The sequence below is a fragment of the Nuphar pumila genome, chromosome 4, assembly GCF_984573655.1.
Source record: "Nuphar pumila chromosome 4, dmNupPumi1.hap1.1, whole genome shotgun sequence".
Lineage (NCBI taxonomy): Eukaryota > Viridiplantae > Streptophyta > Magnoliopsida > Nymphaeales > Nymphaeaceae > Nuphar > Nuphar pumila.
In genome coordinates, this window is record NC_143252.1 from 18,085,705 (window position 1) to 18,100,019 (window position 14,315).

Below are 14,315 nucleotides of genomic sequence, written 5' to 3' on the forward strand. Positions count from 1 at the left end.
GAAATCCTTATTGGAAGGATTTAGTAACATCCTTGGCAAATTGTAATTTGAGTAGTTATGTGCCTCCAAGTGCATAAAAAATACGAACCACACTTCTTGCAGAAGAGAGGGCAAATGTGGAGAGGTTGCTAGAGATTAAAAAATATTCATGGGAGCAAAATAGAGTTTCTATTGTGTCTGATGGATGGACAGATATTCAAAGGCGTCCATTAATCAATTTCATTGCTTGTTCGGTTAGTGGCTCAATATTCTTGAAAGCAGTTGATGCATCTAGGGAATATAAAAATGCAGAGTATTTGAAGGGATTGTTTATAGAAGTGATAAAAGAAGTGAGTGATCAGAAAGTGGTACAAATCATTACAGACAACGCTCCAGTTTGTAAAAGTGCAGCGTTGAGTTTGGAGAGTGAGTACCCTCATATTTTTTGGACACCATGTGTAGCACACAGCTTAAATCTAGCCCTAAAGAGCATCTGCAACCCCAAAGAAGAAGAAAATTCACAAGCATATGTTTTATGTTCATGGATTGAAGATTTAGAAAGAAATGTCAAAAGCATTAGGAATTTTGATGTTAACCACCATCATGCTAATGTTATATTTAATAGGCATTCTAATTTGAAATTGTTGAAGGTCGCTGAAACACGTTTTGCGTCCATCATTGTGATGATGAAGAGGATTAAAAGAGTGAAGAATGCTTTGATTAACATGGTGACTGGTGAAAATTGGACATTCTATCGTGCTGATGATGATATCAAGGCTCAAGAAATTAAGAAATTCATTCTTGATGATGAGTTTTTGGACAGATTGGTATACTTTCTTCAATTTACGCAACCTATTTGGGAAATGTTAAGAGAAGTTGATAAGGATGAGCCCATGTTTCACAGAGTTTATGAAATGTGGGATAATATGATTGAAAAAATAAAAACTATAGTTTTCATGCATGAAGAAAAAAATCCTGCATTTGATGATTTAGATTTTTTTAATCATATTCATTCAATTTTAGTCAGAAGATGAGATAAGAGCAACACTCCTTTGCATTGCATGGCACATTCTCTTAATCCAAAATATTATGCAAATAAGTGGCGGGCTGGTGATATTGGTTGTGTCCCTCCAAATTTAGACTCAGAGCTATCAAGACATAGAAATATGTGTATGACAAGACTTTTTCCAGAAGCATATCTTCTATATCAAGTCACACAAGAGTTTGAAAAATTTTCATCTTCGAGATTATATGCACCAGCATTATTCGCGAGAGAAGAAGATAATATAGATCCTATCACATGGTGGTCAACATTTGGATCAGAAACACCTCTTCTGCAACGTCTTGCATTAAGATTGCTATCGCAGCATGCTAGTTCATCTTGTTGTGAAAGAAATTGGAGCACATATTCTCAAATCCACAACACGAAGAGAAACAAACTCACCAGCAAGCGTGCAGAGGATTTAGTATATGTTAATTCAAATCTTCGATTACTTTCGCGAAGCAATGATGAATACAGGTACTAATTTGCTCTCTTAGTTATTTGATTATTTCTTAGTTTTCATTTAAATATACTTGTATTGTATTTATCATTTTCAAATTAGGTTTATAACGCAGACAAGGAACATCCAAATTTTGGGATGTAAACCCAGAAGAGTGTGACTTCGAGGGAGAACATGAATTCAACGTAACAAACATGGATTTAGCTGAGCCCAGTATTCCTTCTAATGATGCATTTGATGATGAAGAAGAAAATTATTAACATCCATTACTTCATCAGGATATACTTTGGTATGTAATTTAGTTCTATTATACAATACTTATTTGATTGATATTTAGGTCGATTTATGTAATTGCTTTACTTATTTGATTGATAATTTGATATTTAGGTTGATATACTGCATGCATGATAAATCATATTATGAGTTTATGACAATGTTTACTGTTAAAACTTCAAAATTATATATATAAAATTACATTTTTGCCCCTGCCGCACCCTCGCACCCGGGTTTTTTGGAAGTGTTGCATCCCCGCACCCGCACCCATGTGACATAGGTTGTTTGCATAATAAAATGACTAGCATTTCTAGTTATGATTCTCCACTACGAGTTATCTCTCTCTTGATTCCAACATGCCTAAGCCCAATTCTTAAATCTTAGATAATGTTGAGAAGTGTGCTTACCCGAAATCTTCCTCTCATCCCTTTGATTGGTCTTGCTTATGCTCATGATCCATATCAATGTTGTAAGTATTGTACAGTACCGTATCGTACAATATGTATCGTAACTATGGGCAAAATTGATATGGCACATATATTGTGATACGAGTGTGTATCATATTCGTATCGGATATATCATACAATACAATCTTGTATTGTATTGTATTGTATTGTATTGTAAGATATACCTTCAACGCACTTTAAAAAGGACAGAAATTTTTTTTTTTTACTTTTTGGGTTTTAAAGAACTCTTGAAGGTCGATTACCTCGTTTGTGTAGAGGCCATTAGAAGGGTATCTAAGCACCCAAGGAGTTGTGAGAGCGATTTATGGATCGATATGTGCGCAAGGGAGAGGGATTTTGTGGTTTGCTCATGTAAGAGTGCATTTTCACCATTTTTTCACTCAAGAAAATTGGTTAAGGTAAAAAATCTCTATTCTCTGCTTCTTATTGAGTTTTTTTTTGGAAGATGGCATCTGATCTGACATGGCAATGGGGCACTCAAGTAGTGAGTAGAAACCAATTGAAAATTGAGTGCAACTATTTTCATCATATTGTTTCGGGTGGTATCTCTCGGTTGAAGCATCGTTTAGCCGGGAGATATCTCAATGTTGTGACTTGCATGTCAAGGGAATTGTCGGATGTCGTGAAATGGCAATGTCAGCAATTACTCACTAGTCTGAGAGAAAAAAGACAAGAAAAAGAGAGGTATTGAGAAGGAAGAGAAAGAGCGCAGCATGATCATGATGATGATCATGATGATGATTGAGGTTATATTTTCAAAAAACTTGGTTATTTAACACTTAAGTGTGTATAAACTTGATTATTTTGTTTTTATTTATGTAATATGAAAGTGTGTCTTGTGACATGTTCTTAATTGCAAGATATTTAATATTTTGCATTGTTCTTATGAAATAGTTGATGTTTGATGATGTCTTATGCAGCTCATAGAGACACTAAATGTTATATGTGATTTTATGGTTGTATTTTGTGCAATTCATCATTGTTTCATGTGTGATGATTTTTTTAGAATGTTTGCTAATGTTTTCTGATATTTCTTGATTTTTTTGAAATTTTGAAAAAAATTATAATTTTTTACGATACAATACGCATCTTTTTTTGGCCCGACCAATCAGGTAATGATACTATACTTACAACCATGATCCATATGATTCAACGGTGGTATAATGTGGCTTGTAGTTAAGATGGTTTGTCGCCCTTTACATTCACCAACTACACTATCCTAAAATATGAAGGCAACAAGTCCACTACAACTAATGAGTTGTTTGGAAGATATGAAGTTATGCTATCAAAGTCGCATTTTCCAGCAAATCTTTCACAAACTTAAAGGCCACAAGCTCCTTACATGTACTTGAAGCCCCCACACCCCAACAAGTATGGTTGGCAAACTCACCGAGTCAACTCGGTTGACTCAGTGACTCTGTCTGAGTTGGATACCAAATGGATGACAATTTTAGAAAAACTTGTTTTTAGCCCAAACTCTTCTTCCACTCTAGCTGAACCCAACGAACTAAACCGAGTGACCAGTTGTTTAAAAATCAGCCGACTTAGGTACTGCTTATAAATTGCAGCTTTTACCTTTTATAAACCTATTTTAAGAAGGAAAATCATATGATATGCCGGTTCAAAATCCTTCTCATGCATATCCTTATCATTTGTTTCATAAAATGTAGTTGTTTTGCCACTTTGCATTCTCATCCCGTCCTCCCCAAGCCTCCAACTCCATTGCTCTCATTTATGTAAGCCTGGTTGGAAAGTGGAAGGTTGGAAGGTCATAAGCTGCTATCGTGCTAAGTTGATTCAGTATGTTGGCATGCCCTTCATATCAAACAGACCATAAATTGAAGCAAAACCGGAATCATGCACAAGCCACAAATCTAAACCCGAAAAACAGTAAAAATCCGGCCATCCACAGTGATAAACAACACGCATAACATGCCATTCATATCAAACAGACCCGAAGATGGAAGCAAAACCCGATTCAAGCTAAAGCCCCAAATCTAAACCCTAAAAAAGTAAAAATCAGGCCATTCACATTGATAATCAACGCATATTGCATGCTATTCATATCGAACAGACCCTGAATTGAAGAAACCCCCGAATCAAGCAAAAGCCCGAAATCTAAACCCTAAAAACAGTAAAATTCCGACCATCCACAGTGATCATCAACACATTACATGCTATTCATTCAAACAATCATACAAATGCATCCAAGTTAAAAACCCTTCAAAAATCGGGCCACAGAGAGAGAGAGAGATTTACTTCGTCAGTGCTTGAGAGAGAGAGTACCGTCGTCGCCGCTAGATATTCGTCGTCGGACGACCGTCTTCGCCGCTAGATATTCGTCGTCGGACGACCGTCGTCTTCGTCTCCGGTGAGCAGAGAAGAAGAGGTCGGAGGGGGTGAGGAGAGGAGAGAGCAGAGAGGGAGGTGTCAGGAAAGAGAGCAGAGAGGAAAGTGTCGGGGGTATACCCGACTTTGATTCTTTTTTTTTTTCAGCGCCCCTGCTCTCATCGTAACAGGGGGAAGGATGGAACGGGGTTTGGCTAGTTGCCCGGCCCGCGCTTCCGCTGCGTCCCAGACAATGTGGGCACTCTCGTTTTCCGATGCGGGTACGGATATTCAACCAGACTCGGACTTATGAAGCTAGACGTAGGGGTACAGAACGAGCCGATGCTTGGGCTCGGCTCAGACTCATCCGGTAAGTAAACGAGCGGAGCTTGAACAAAAGCTCAGGGTCATTAAACATAAACGAGTAGAGCTTGATCAAACTTTAAAACTTGATTAAGCTCGTTAAGCAAGGTTAGTGCAGTTGTCATGAAAAGTTTTACTATATGTACAATTTTTATTCCATTTAAATTTCAAAGGTTGGCTTCATTCAAGCGGTTAGGCTGTCAAATGTGTTGTTTTGTAAGGGGTGGAGTTTAATTCTCGTTGTTTACACGCTTATTTCAATTATTTTACAAATCAACTCTAGTCAATTATGAAAAACAATTGAGTTTTTTTAACATGAAAATGTCCCTCACCTTTTGAGGTATGTCTTATCCAAGATGTCGCCCCTCACCAGGTACCTGGTGAGGCTGGACGCCAGGTCCGATCGGCCATTCTCTATGGTGATGGTGATCCCTAGATTAGCAACCATAAGCATTTATGGTCATCCCTACCACTCCTTGTCTGTCATAAGGCCCAATTTGAAGAAACACACCTTGCATATCTATATGACCCTGTGTGCGAAAGGATAGTGTAGCTGTATCGCCACTCTAAATAGAAATGTCACAAATGCTCACTTTTAGCCAACCTGATTTGGGAGGAACCAGTATTCAAGGCACCTCCAACTGGATGTAACATTATCTTCCAAATTTTTCAAGTAGCTCATGCTCTCTCAATAAGTAAAGCCCTTTCTAATTGTTGCTGCATTTTTCCGTTCTTTGTCAAATATTTGGTAATTCTTGAGTTTTCAAACGATCATAATTTGGAAGGATCGTTCCCAAATCCACCTAATGAGTTTGTTCCCAAATTTGACAGCAAGACCCTCTTGGCCTCCACTTAACCCATAGAGACTGGCAGTCCATTTTCACAAATTTACTGTATGTGTCTTCACAGGCATTCAAACAAAGCTCGGAAGAAATTAGAATCACCTCTTGTGCACATTGCCCTGTGTAAAGCAGACGGTCTTCTAGCACCCTTCAAACCATTATTGTAACACGTCAAATTTTTGAACCCTTTATTTCAATATTTATTTGATTTATATGAGCCTTTCATTAGGATGGGTGCTGGTTGAGATTTGGATCTTAATTAGATTGGATTCGGGTTTGGATCAAACCATTTTAGATTCAAGGATATTGGCAGCATTTAAAAAAAAAATCATGGCTTATTGGGCAAAGGACATGCACAAATTTTTGAAAAAGTAAGAGGACGATTTGGTCATGCGATATTAATGGGATTTAGCAAAAACGTTTTGGTTACATGAGAATGGCAATCTTGATATTTGGTTTTCAACTAAGATTAATAAGGGTATGAGAAAGTTATTTTTGGTATTTAAAATTGCTAAAGGGGTGTTTTTGGTATATGGTTGTGATGTGAGACATGTGGGACCAGCCACTTGGCCCCACCCTCTCTTTTGTTGGCATGTGGATGATGATTCATCTTTTGGCTTTTTCCGCCTATAGAGATGTTTTTTTAATTATCTTGATTAATCCCCTTTCTCTCTTACGGGTTTCATTTTCCCTAAACCCCTCTTGCTCTCTCATTTACTCCCTCAACCATGCACTCCCACTCACCTACATACTCTCTCAATCTCTCAACGCTATCTCCTCAAATTTTGGCAGTGAAGCGAAGGCTGCACCGTGTAGAATGTAAGTTTGGTGGGAAAATTTTTGGCAAGTTAGGTGTTTTTCGATTTTCCTAGGTGCTTCCGCGGTTCAAGTCATGCATTGAACGACATTCTTTATATTTCCTATATTGATGGGTATTTTCCCACAGCTTTGGAGATTTGGGGCAGATTGTGGACCTGTGCAAACTATGAATCTCATTGTCTTGGGCGATTTATCAAGGTATGGTCCTCAATCTTCATGGTTTGCTAGTTAGTAGGATGCATGCTAATTGAGCTCATGCTTGTTTGTTTTGGGCATGGATTAGGCTTGTGGGGGAGGGGTTGTGTTCTCCTCCGAAGACAAATTCGTGTATTTCGGGGTGTACAGAGGAATATCCTAGGACCCGAGAAAATTCATATGCCAATGTTACCCATGATGATTTTATAATAAAATAACATAAAAAAATAAATAACATATAAAAAAGATAGATATGTGTTTGACAGAAATGTCCTCCTTTAAGATAGATATGTGTCTGACAGAAATGTCCTACTATAAATAGCTTTGCACATTCCCTCGAGTCCAGGTTTCCACCTTAGTTTTTAGCTTGTGTTACAACACATTGTCATCTTCTCGTTCCTCCCTTGTATTACAAAATATTCCCAAGTTCGTTCATACCTCGTGGAGATAACTATAAATCGATCAACTGATTCAATCATTGGTGGGCGTCATAGGGGGATTTGTCGGCCATAACTTTTTACAGTATTCTCTTCTTCTTCGTTTTTGTTAGGCACTATAGAAAAAAGCAATGATGCACAAACATTCCAACAAGTGTCATTAAGGCATCGTGAGTACCTTTTCATGCCGTCATGGTATTGTTGAAGAACGTATGTCATCGTGAGTGCCATTAAGGCGTTGTTTTGTTATTGCAGGTGGATGTTGGCTTTTTATGGTTAGAAAATTTAAGATATTTGTAGGACGTTGGGACCTCTTGACAAGAATGCTTGGTTACTTTTAATCCTCCCGACCAGTTTGAGTGGAACAATAGCATCAGATTTACAAGTCTTTTGGTATGTAATCAATGTTGGGAGGATGTTTTTATTTCTTGTTAAATTTAATATAGTGTCTTATATTGTTATGTTTCATGACAGGCTTAGTTCAATTCAAAAGTGAGCAATGAAACACAGGAATCACTTGTGAATTCTTCAGCTACATAATTGTATTTGATTGTATTAACATGATCAATCGTTGTAATATGTATCCTTCACATGTATAAATTGTTGTCTCATCTAGCCTACAGAGCTATAGTTTTGATATCAATGGTAAATACCATAGGTAAATCATCGTTGTTCAGTGCTTATACCATAAGTAAAAAAATTTGTCTCATGTAGCCTTCTCATGCAAAAAGTCGTTCTGTGAATAAACTATATTAAAAGTAAAAATCGTTGTCTCAACTAGCCTTTACATATATAAATCGTCATACATATACTGTACTTGAATCGTTGCGAAAAAAGTTGTTTTGTGAATAAACTGAATTAAAATTAAAAATCATTATTACATCTAGCCTTCACATATACAAATCGTTATACATATATTGTAGTTGAATCGTTATGCAAAAAGTTGTTTTGTAAATAAACTGTATTAAAAATAAAAATCGTTATCTCATCTACCCATCATATATACAAATCGTTGTACATATATTGTATTTGAATCGTTGTGCAAAAAGTTGTTCTGTAAATAAACTGTATTAAAAGTAAAAATCATTGACTCATCTAGCCCTTACATATACAAATCGTTGTGCATATATTGTAGTTGAATCGTTACGCAAAAAGTTGTTTTGTGAATAAACTATATTAAAAGTAAAAATTATTGTCTCATCGAGCTTTCACATATACAAATCATTGTACATATATTGTATCTGAATCGTTATACCATATAGTGTTATATAGCGATTTATATAATGATGTCTATATCATAGACAATGATTTCTCTTTGCTACAAATCGTTTCATGACCAAATCAATTTGTTTATTGTTGTTCTTTTTTGCCTTTACTAAGTCTAAATATCTGTCTAATCTTCGATATACTTCATGACAAATATGCTACAATTGTACGGTTCCATCTTGTCTGCCTGTAGAAACATATCGATGATGATGGGATCTCATACATTCTGTAGCTCCATCTTTTCTGCCTGGATTGCATTCAAAGCACATCACTACTTGAAACTTTGACAAATACATAATCCCCAACTTTAAAAGCAAGCTCACAACGCTTTGGATCTGCGTAGCTTTTCTAACAACTATGAGCGGTCAGAAGCCTTTTCTGAATCAACTACACTTGATCGTTATAATATTGCAGTATTATAGGTGACTTAATAGATCGATCACCAACCTCACTCCAACAAACAGAAGATCTACAAGGTCACCCATATAATGCCTCGTATGAAGCCATACCGATGCTTGAATGTTAACTATTATTATAGGCAAACTCTGCTAACTTCAAATGCTTACTCCAATCGTCCTTTCAATCCAGTGCGCAAGCACGCAACATGTCTTCTATTGTCTGGATTGTCTTCTCTGACTGTTTGTCTGAGGGTGAAATGTTGTGTTAAACTTAAGCTTTGTCCCCAAAGCCTTTTGTAATTGTTTCCAGAACTTTTTCGTGAATCACATATCTCTATTCAAAAAAATTGAGACAGGTCCTCCACCTATATTGTTTGCAATGTGATCTTTATTGCAAAATTGCCAAAAAGTACACATGAATCAATTTTTATTCTTAGTTTGATTATTAATCACTATGCTGAATTGCTTAATTGGCTTGTTCTTTATAGGTTGGTAGTGGCATTCATTATCGAAACATATTTTCTAAGTGATGGTTGTGGTAGTTGTGTATTTCTAAACCAAGTTGGATATATAAAAAAATAATAATGATCTTTCAATATATATATATATATATATATATATATATATATATATATATATATATTAATGTGTTAGTAGTTTTACCGAATATGTTATTTTTGCATGGGGGTGAAATCCTACATACGTCTGATAAATCACTCGTATCTTCCTCATCTAGAGGAATTTTTATGAACGATTTGCAGCGTTGGAAACTTAAATTTTTTTTGCATATTCTGCAAAAAATTGAGTTATGTTCTCAGACTGTGCACACAACAATAACACTTGGAACATAAAAGCATATACGAACCTAAATTGATCGTATCTTCCTTATCCAGAGGAGTTTTTATGAATAGTTTATGACATTGGAAAGCCGATAAAGTTTTCCACATTGTGTGAAAATTTGAGCTCTATTATCATATTGTACACACAGTTGTGATAGTGGGAACAACGGATCAGTTATGGACCCAAGTGAGTCCTGAACTGGCTATGGACTGGATAAGCAGTGCATGCAATGAATGTATGTTTTGAGCTATATTTTTAAATGTTAACTGAACATGCAAATGCATCTTATAATGTTGTATTTATAAAGGTGTTAAGTGTTTAAAAGGGCATGACCTGAAAAGGCTTATTTTGCATTTGTATACCTAAATACACATTACTATTGAAATGCATGTGCTATGCATTATGTCTCTACGCGATTGTATATGAATGCATGTAGTTAATTATAATCAATGCCTAATAGTGAATGCATGAATGAGTTTGATATATTACAATTGCATAGGTGGCATGATAGCATTTTTGGCATTGAAATCTGCATCCATAAGCCCAAATTAGAGGCTTGAATATGAAATTAGATGCATTTTATATGTACATGGATAGATGATAGAATTAATGAATTAAGAGAATAATCATGTGAACATTAATTCTATTGGGCTTACAATGAGAGGGTAAACAGTACTTTTGATTTCATGAAAAATGTTTTGAGTACGGAAGATTGCTTTTCCCTGGTCACAAAGATAGGAAAAGACCTCTCATTAGCCGCGAGGTGGATGGTTACGAAACTCATGAGTAAAAATCTGAAGCATCAGGATAGAGGTGTTGGGAGCTCTCTTTGAACTAGGCCATCTCTCAGTCAGGACTGGTAAAAGGTGTCTGACCAAGATAAAGCCACAAATTATTTGAATATACCTCCTGAGCCATGATCTTGATACAGATGTTGCCTGTGGTGTACCTATAAGGCTAAGAAGTGAGCACCTTAATTGCTTGTGCATTTAGTTAAGCATGACATATATCACGTAAAAAGAAATCCTAAATAAAGTCTATTAAAGTCGCATATGCATAAAAGATCTTCTGTCCTGCAATGGTAAATACATGCATGTTTATCTGCTTGTGCATAAGATCTTAACTATTTATGAATGGCAATCTTGTGATGCAATGTGATGATATGCATATTTGAATGAATAATTATTTGCATCATTGTATGATTTTATTAGAATATGATAATGTATATTGGTTTTGATTTACCTGAGTTAGATGTGTATTTGTTTGAATGCAAGGTAGTATGTCTCATGTATATTATTTTCAGTTTACCTGTATCGGTATTCCCTATCAGGCTTTCACGTGTATGACCATTTTATGGGTTTTCAGGTATTAAATGATGTATAGCTACGGAGTGGATACGAGATGGGCAGGGTCGAGAGCCAATCTTTTCCTTTTTCAGAAATAGTTTTGGAAGAAAATATTTAATTTTGTTTTGAATTGAAAATACTCTGATATAAATTTTAAATTATTGGGACTGAATTAAATTTTAATAATGAATGTTATTTGCATTTTAATTCAGTTATGATGATTGTTTATACTATAACCCGTCTAAAATATTTAACCTAAAGAAAAATATTATTTTCGTTGTTTATAAAATAATTTTTTTTAAAAATTTTTGGGTTAAAATTTTAGGGCGTTATAGAAAAATTGACCAAAAGAATGATATGGAAACCTCATCGGAATGCTACAAGATGATTTCACAGGAAACACCACAAAGTGGAGAGGAAAAGAGTTAAGGTTCTACTGAGAAACAAACAAAAAATAAAAAATAGCTCCAATGAATTTATATATGAATAAACAAATATACAAAAGTACGACATTCACAATGGGTATTTGCCAATGCCAGTAGACATTTACAGACATACATAAGGAGTATTTAGTTAAAGAAGGTTTGCAGTTTTTTTTTGCGAAGGTCATACTATATTTGCGAAGCTTATACCATATTTGCAGAGGTTGCGTGCGAACATCTAAAACATTTGCAACAAGTAACTGTGAATATCAGTACACATTTATGGAGACCCTTGAGAAGTATTTACTTAAGGGAGGCTTGAGGGTATATTCGCCAAAGTTGTACTACATTTACGAATATCATACTATATTTATAAAAGTTCATAGAATCTTTATTTTATTGAAAGATTGTGAACTTCTTGCAGTGTACTATATATCGTGTGAACCTCAGCAAGTTTGCATGTAGGAAAGACAAAATATCCTAAAAGGTCCGAATTCAACAATTTTGGATATGCAAGAGATTGATAAACATTTTGGAAAGTGCGCTAATTTGAAAAGACAATACGATCATTTTCTGTAAAGTTTATAGTTTAGAAATCTGAGTCCAACATTCACCACTTCATCCTCATCCTTCTTCCCTACTTGTTACTTGTTCATTACGGTTAAGGTTTTAGTCGTCGGAGCAAGGAGAATCGGCCAGAATGTTAAGGTTACATAGAGTATGAGGGTGAGAACAAGAGGCTTCAATAATACTTTTGACGTTTAATTCAAAGACAACTTAGAGTTGACAAAGCGAATTGTGTTGGCAAGTCTCTCCTCAAGAGCTCCACTCATCTGGTAGAGTGACTTGTGAACATCATCAAGTTGACGAAACTTCACTAGTTCGGAACTCACAGGGGGCATCTTTGCTGCAAGGTTGAAGCTAGGTGTACTTCCGGTTGGGTAAGAGGGACCTCAAGGGTTTTACCAATCATAGACCAGCCAACGTGCAGTCGGTGGATGGGGTTTTTTCCCTTGGCTAGCCAAACAAAAAATGTTTTGGCGAGGGCTTGCGAGTTGAAAGGATCTCGCATATTCTTTTGGCGATAGCTTGATTATGAGTCTCACCTATTGTTTTAGCGAGGTCTTGATTATGCCTTTGGTCAGTCTGGTATATTCTTTTGGAGATTAGTCACGAGACTTGCCTATTTTTCTAGAGAGGAGCCCTTATAATGTTGGCAAGCCTATTGTTCTAGCAGGAGCTTATTTATGTCTTTGGCAAGTCTCGCCTGTATTTTTTTTGGCGAGATCAGTAGCAAGTCTTTGCAGTCTCGCCTATTATTTTGGTGAGAGCTTGTTGTCCAACTGGTTATGCAAATATATCAGCTATGGGTTTTTACGTCTTGAATATATATATATATATATATATATATATATATATATATATATATATATATATATATATATATATATATATATATATATATATATATATATATATATATATATATATATATATATATATTTGATAGTCCAGCTGGGGTTAGGCAGACCCCCACCAGTTACACAACATACCATTGGGTTTTGAACTTGCGACGTCCCAACAATGGTGACGTGCACTAACAGCTCCAACCAAACAAGCGGAGCCCATTGGTTTTGCGGTCTTGCATATTGTTTTGGCATCAAAATATAAAATCAGCCAAAGAAAATCAGAAAAAAAAAATGGAGATTTGCGGACATGCAGGAAATTTGCGATATTTTTAAGGGTAATACAGTTATTTTTTATAGTAATGGTAGGGTGAATCATGCGCACCTATGCCCAACTAGCTAGAAGTCACGGAATTGTATGTTGAACCTCTCAATCTAACATCAGTCTGTTTGCTAGAGATCACACATTGGTTCATTTTTACACAACTTTATTCGTTATAATTTGCAGAGAAAGGTGAATATCTACCGTTAGTGTAAACTGATTGGTTTGACCTGGTACATGCGCCTAGCAAGTCAACAATAGCTAGAGTCTAACATTCCTGTGGTTGTGGATGCGTTCAAGTGCATAGCTCAAGGGTCTTACATGGTTCTATGTACCGGGATCTCTCCCAATCGGGATGTTCTTAAACTTATTGAAGGAAATCTTCATTGGCTGGAGTCTGTTGTCTTGTGCTCGCAATGAAAAGTGTGTTTAAAGAATTGGAAGATCTGACTGGTAAAATATTTTCGTTGAAGAGTGGGAATGCGCTGAGAAGAGGAATTCAAACATTTCATTATCCTTCTGAAAGGTTGCATGATGAGCAGTGCCCTACATCTCCCTTGGGACATCTGTCCCTTGACTTTTCTCCATAAAAAAGAGTCCATCTCACCTGCCACATCGCTTTGACTTGGGTGCCCTTCTTGTTTCGGTCACAGTTGTAATCCATAGCTTATGATTGTTGGTCACAGGTTCACACTTATGACCAACTTTCGCAAGTTAAAAGGTCTCAACTTTCACAGTTGAGATTTCAAAATCACAAGCTATACCTTTTCCTGTTTGTGTAGCTTGCGATTCTTCTAAGATTGTGATCAAGAATCATAGACAGCTGAGAAGCAAAAATCACTGGGCAAAGCAATCGAGCCCTAAATGTGAACAGATTGACAACTCGAGTGGCAGAAATCAACTGCATATTTTCCAATTAATCTATACTATTGGTATGACCTGTTACAGATCTGGAAAATAGTTTGATAGACGATGTAAAAACTCTGGGAATCGATGCATATATGTTAAGGCCGATTTTCTGGGCCACATTTATCGAAAAAAGAATAAAGGCTGAAGCAAATCATCAAATGTATTTACATCTGCCTCCTTTCAGTTGCCGCATTTTGGAAT

At 36.1% G+C, this 14,315-nt stretch overlaps 1 protein-coding gene across 5 annotated transcripts in view; it reads right to left on the bottom strand.

The window, feature by feature from the left end:
* LOC149839546 (uncharacterized) overlaps window positions 1–4,761 on the bottom strand; it is a 148,957-nt gene extending 144,196 nt beyond the window's left edge. For all 5 annotated transcript variants that reach the window (XR_016431330.1, XM_090002613.1, XM_090002614.1 and 2 more), the window contains exon 1: window positions 4,481–4,761. The gene's annotated coding sequence lies outside the window, so the exon portion shown is untranslated. The remainder of the gene's footprint in view (window positions 1–4,480) is intronic.
* Window positions 4,762–14,315: the final 9,554 nt, after the last annotated feature.